A 6321-nucleotide genomic window follows, 5' to 3' on the forward strand; every position below is an offset into this window, starting at 1 on the left:
ACTGTTTAGAAACCTTTGAATGTGTCCTGTCTCACACACCAGTTCCCACAATCACCAGATCTGTGCATAACAAAGATCTGGGAGGGGTCCCCTGTTGCCACAGCTCTTTTGGTTGGGAAAAATCAAGGTCTGAGTTGAAATTGTCAACATTTTATATGGAATTTTGAATCTAGCTGGTTCTTCCTACTCCTCTTTCCCAGTCTCAAGCATTCATTTGTTCATTCAACATTCACGTACACCTGGAGATGTTTCAAATACACATACATTGTCTGGCACAGTTGCTGACACACAGACAATAAAGTGGTTGGAATTAAACAAGAAGCTTCCAGACCCAAGTGGGAGACTGACGAGAAACCTATTATTTACTAGGTCTGATATGCAATGGAAGCAGAGTGAACACAGTCCAACTTCTTGGGGGAGGCAACAAAGGAAGAGCTAAGGGAGAAGAGGGTTTGCGCTGAACTATAAAATAAAGCTTTTTGTTAGGGAGATAGGAATTTTTGCAAAAATTAATTACTTTTCATGCACAAAAAACCCATCTTTGAAGCATCCCTGTTTAGCTGCATCCAGTTTGTCCCTTCTTTGTTCATGCTTTTCTTTCTCAAAACCCTTTTCCCTGTCCAGGTGCTTTTTGCATCTGTTACTCTGAACTGGAGAAAACAGTAGACATGACAAATGTATGGGGAAAAGCTATTTGAGTTACCCAGCCTCAATGGGCCCTCTCAGTTTCTTGCCATCCTGTTCTCCAAGAATTCCCTGTCACCTTCCCCCCTGAGCCTTTCCTTGGCTTTTCCACTCCCCTCAAACCCCATCCCAATTCTGGAACTCTCACTTCATAAACAACTTGAGACTGTTCAATGTGCTGTCCTACATCCCATCATTCTGCTTCGGCTTTTCTGATTTCCACACCATCCGGCTATATGGCTCCCGTTGCCCATAGTGAGGTTTCATAACCCTCATTGCAGCGTCCCAACACCTTTTTTTAATGCATTTTTTATAGTGAACTTTAACATACATTCATCACAGTGATAACTTTCAAAGTACAATTTAACAAGTAGTTAGAGAACAAATTTCAAAGAATTTCATGGGTCACAGCTCCACAACTTCAGCTATTTCCATTATTGAAAAGTATGACATGCATACAGAAAGGTGTTAACTTTCGATGTGCAGCTCCACAAGCAGTTGTATAATTAATTTCAAAAATTGTTGTGGGTTGCAGTTCCAGTTTCAGTTCTTTCCTTGTTCTGCAATATAGGGTATATACAGAAAGGTGAAGACTTGCAAAGAACAATTCAATGAGTAGCTATGGAGCAAATTTCAAAAGATGTTACAGGGTGCAGTTCCACCATGATATTTACCTTGTTTAACTATTCCAACACCCCAACATCTAAATACATGTATGTAAAGTTTCAGTATTCAAAGACCTTTGTTAAATCTTATCTTGTTTGTTCCTACCCCTTTCATTTAAGCTCTTTCTCCATCTTCAGGGGTGTCTAAGACAGTGAGCACCCTAACCTGTTCATATTGAAAGGGGGTGTCAACAGTATGGGGAAGGGGGCTGCATCTGATTGTTGTTCTTAAAGATGCTATTGCCTCTGGGTTTTAGGACTTGTCTTGCATAGGAACACTCTGGTAGATTTAAGTTTCTGAGAGAAAAAAAAAAAACTTGGTAAGTGAATCTTTTATAGGATCTCAAGTAGGGATCTAGGTATTTGAGGACTACTTTTGGAAAGAGCATGGCATACTGTGGCCATTTGGGATGTCTAGCTGGAGTTTGCGTAAGAGAAACCTCCAGGATAGCTTCTCAACTCTATTTGGGACCTCTCAGCCACTGTGACCACAGCTTGATACCTTACTTTTCCCACTTTTGGTCAAGTAGGCATTTTCAATCCCTCGCTGCCAGCGCCAGGCTCGTTCTTGGGAGTCATGTCCCACGTCACCAGGGAGATTCATTCCCCTGGGAATCATGTCCCTCATGGGGGGAGAGGTTAATGAATTTATTTGCCAATTTGGGTTTAGAGAGAGAAAGGCCATATCTGAGCAATAAAAGAAGCTCCCTGGATGTGCCTCTTAGGCTTAATTATAGTAAGGGCTCAGCCTCCCATTTACAACCCTAAGTTTCACAAGAGCAAGCCTCAAGTCAAGGGCTTGATTCATTAGGTAGTGTGTTCTTAATTTCACTTGATATATATTTTATCCCAAGATAAACAGTCAGTTTCTTACATTATCTTCACTTAGTTGTACAATCACCATCACTCTCAATTTTAAGCAAGTATCTACATTCCAGAGCTTTTATCAACTGCTAATTATTCATCCCTAGTATTAATGTAGTGTTGGTAAGATATTCCTATTAAATATAGTCTATATTATGTAATGGGTAGTTTTCCCTTACCACTCTGTTGTTAATCCTCTGCACCAGTGTCATACCTTATAAGTATATCACGCTAACACTTATTTAGGTTTGTGGTTCTACTCTGTGGGTTACATGCCTTTAAACAACCACTTACAAACATGTCCATCTTTAATGTATCACTGATACTTATAATCCCATTAACAAACCATAGTCACACATAATTCCCATACAATTAAGTTCACCGTCATTATCATATCTGTACATTTTAGGTTATCATTCCCCCTTCACTAGTTTCTGTCTATTTCTAGGTCCCCTTTATTCTACATTATAAGACATTTATTTTACATTTTTCATGGAATTGGTATGAGTGGTAACACAATAGCTTTCCTTTTGTGTCTGGCTTATTTCACTCAACATTATGTCTTCAAGGTCCATCCATGTTGTCATATGTTTCAGGACCTTGTTTCTTCTAACTGCTGCATAGTATTCCATCATATGTGTATACCACATTTTGTTTATCCCCTCATCTGTTGAAGGACATTTGGATTGTTTCCATCTCTTAGCAATTGTGGACAATGCCACGATGAACATCGGTGTGCAAATACCTGTTCATGTCACTGCTTTCAGATCTTGTGTGTATATACCGAGAAGTGGAATTGCTGGATCATAGGGTAACTCGATATCTAGTTTTCTGAGGAACCAGCAAAATGTCTTCCAGAGTGGCTATACCATTATACAGTCCCACCAGCAATGAATAAGAGTTCCAATTTCTCCACATCCTCTCTGCATTTGAAGTTTCCTGTTTGTTTGATGACAGCCATTCTTATTGATGTGAGATGACATCTCATTGTGGTCTTGATTTGCATCTCCCTGATAACTAATGAAGATGAACATTTTTTCATGTGTTTTTTAGCCATTTGTATTTCCTTGGAGAAATGTCTTTTCATTTCTTTTGCCCATTTTATAATTGGGCCGTTTGTACTATTGTTGAGTTGTAGGATTTCTTTATATATACAGGATATGAGTCTCTTATCAGATACATTTTTTCCACATATTCTCTCCCATTATGTTGGCTGCCTCTTCACCTTTTTGACAAATTCCTTTGAGGTACAGAAGCTTTTGATTTTGAAGAATTCCCATTATCTATTTTTTTTTTCATTGCTTGTGCTTTGGCTGTAAGGTCTAAGAAGCGACCTGCTAATACTAGGTCTTGAGGATGTTTTCCTACGTTATCTTCTAGGAGTTTTATGGTACTGTCTTTTATATTGAGGTCTTTGATCCACTTTGAGTTAATTTTTGTATGGGGTGTGAGGTACAGGTCCTCTTTCATTCTTTTGGATGTGGATATCCAGTTCTCGCAGCCCCACTTGTTTAAGAGACTGTTCTGTCTCAGTTCATTGGATTTGAGGGTCTTATAAAAAATCAGTAGACCATAGATCAGGGGGTCTATTTCCAAATTCTCAATTTGATTCCATTGATCAATATGTCTATCTTTGTGCCAATACCATGCTGTTTTGAATACTGTGATTTTAGAGTAGTCTTCAAAGTCAGGAAGTGTATGTCCTCCCACTTTGTTTTTCTTTTTGAGAATATTTTTAGCAATTCAAGGCCCCTTTCCCTTCCAAATAAATTTAATAACTAGCTTTTCCAAGTCTGCAAAGTAGGCTGTTGGAATTTGGATTTGTATTTCACTGAATCTGTAGATCAGTTTGAGTGGGATTGACATCTTAATGACGTTTAGCCTTCCTATCCATGGACATGGAATATCTTTCCATCTCTTTAGGTCCCCTTTTATTTCTTTTAGTAAAGTTATGTGATTTTCTGTGTAGAGGTCTTTTACAACCTTGGTTAAGTTTATTCCTAGGTACTTGGATTTTTTAGTTGCTATTGTGAATGGAATCTTTCTTGAGTGTCTCTTCAGTTAGGTCATTTCTAGTGTATAGGAACATTACTGACTTACGTGCATTAATCTTATATCCCACCACTTTGCTGAATTTGTTTATTAGCTCAGGTAGCTGTGTCATCGATTTCTCAGGGTTTTCCAAATATAAGATCATATCATCTGCAAATAATGGCAGTTTTACTTCTTCCTTTCCACCTTTCCAATTTGAATGCCTTTTATTTCTTTGACTTGCCAGATTGCTCTGGCTAGAATTTCTAGCACAATGTTGAATTCATCAGTGGTAACAGCGGGCATCCTTGTCTCATTCCTGATCTTAGAGGGAAGGCTTTCAGTCTCTCACCATAGACTACTATGCTGGCTGTGGGTTTTTCATATATGCCCTTTATCATATTGAGGAAGTTTCCTTCAATTTCTACATTTTGAAGTGTTTTTATCAAAAAATAATACTGAATTTTGTTGAATGCTTTTTCAGTATCTATTGAGATGATCATTTGATTTTTCCCTTTTGATTTGTTAATGTGTTGTATTACATTGATTGATTTCATTATGTTGAACCACCCTTGCATGCCTGGGATGAACCCCCTTGGTCATGGTGTATGATTTTTTTAATGTGTTTTTTAATTCAATTTGCAAGTATTTTGCTGAGAATTTTGGCATCTATATTCATTAGGAGATTGACCTGGAGTTTTCCTTCCTTGTAGCATCTCTAGTTTTGGTATTGGAGTGTGTGGGGAACCAAGCTTTTCATGTCACTTAGACCATGTCCGGGGTGGTGGCCTGGAATGCTGGGCCACAAGCCTGCATGGAACGCCATGTAGGCACGCCTTGTAAAGATGTGTGTCTTGTGACTATGACAGCAGCGTTAACCATTGACCCCAGATTGTTCCTTCTTATCTGCAGCAGGATGTAAAGATTAATATCTGAGAGACCCTGAATGCTTTTGATCACGTAGCATAGTCTAGCTTTGTGTAACAAACGAATAAATAACTGGAGCACAGGTGCATCAGCACCCACTTGGCACACGATGCAGTGGGTCCCCTGCTCCCTTAAATCTTAACTTTGTGTCTGTGTTTCATTTCAGTGTCGCCCTGTCAGCAATAAGAGTGATGTTGGCTTCATAAAATAAGTTAGGTAGTATTCCGTTTTCTTAATTTTTTTGAAAGAGTTTGAGTAGGAATGTTGTCAATTCTTTTTAGAAACTTTGGTAAAATTCCCCTGTGAAGCCATCTGGCCCTGGGCTTTTATTTATGGCAAGCTTTTTGATGACTGGTTGAATCTCTGTGCTTGTGATTGGTTTGTTGAGGTCTTCTATTTCTTTTCTGGTCAGTCCAGGTTTTTCATGTGTTTCCAGGAAATTATCCATTTTCTCTAAGTTGTCTAGTTTGTTAGCATACAGTTGTTCATAATATCCTCATATGATTTTTAAAATTTCTTCAGGATCCACAATAATGTCCCCCCTCTCATTTATTATTTTGTTTATTTGGGTTTTCTCTCTTTTTTACTTTGTCATTCTAGCTAAGGGTTTGTCAATCTTGTTGATCTTCTCAAAGAACCAACTTTTGGTTTTATTTATTCTCTCAAATGTTTTTTGGTTCTTCATATTATTTAATTCTGCTTTAATTCTAGTTATTTCTTCTACTTGCTTGAGGATTAGTTTGCTGATCATTTTCTAGCTTCTTCAGTTGTTCCATTAGTTCTTTAATTTTAGCTCTTTCTTCCTTTTCAATGTATGCATTTAGAGCTGTAAATTTCCCCCTCAATACTGCCTTCAGTGCCTCCCGTAAGTTTTGATATGTTATGTGATATGTTGTGTTCTTGTTTTCATTCATCTCAAGATATTTAGCAATTTCTCTTGCAATTTCTTCTTTGACCCACTGATTGTTTAGGAGTGTGTTGTTTAACCTCCAGATATTTGTGAATGTTCTAGATCGTTGATGTCTGTTTACTTCTAGTTGCATTCCATTGTGGTCAGAGAATTTGCTTTGAATAATTTCAATCTTTTTAAATTTATTGAGCTTGCTTTAGATATGATCTATCCTGGAGAAAGTTCCATGAGCACTAGAGA

This window comes from Choloepus didactylus, chromosome 19 (assembly GCF_015220235.1).
Source record: "Choloepus didactylus isolate mChoDid1 chromosome 19, mChoDid1.pri, whole genome shotgun sequence".
NCBI classification, from domain to species: domain Eukaryota; kingdom Metazoa; phylum Chordata; class Mammalia; order Pilosa; family Megalonychidae; genus Choloepus; species Choloepus didactylus.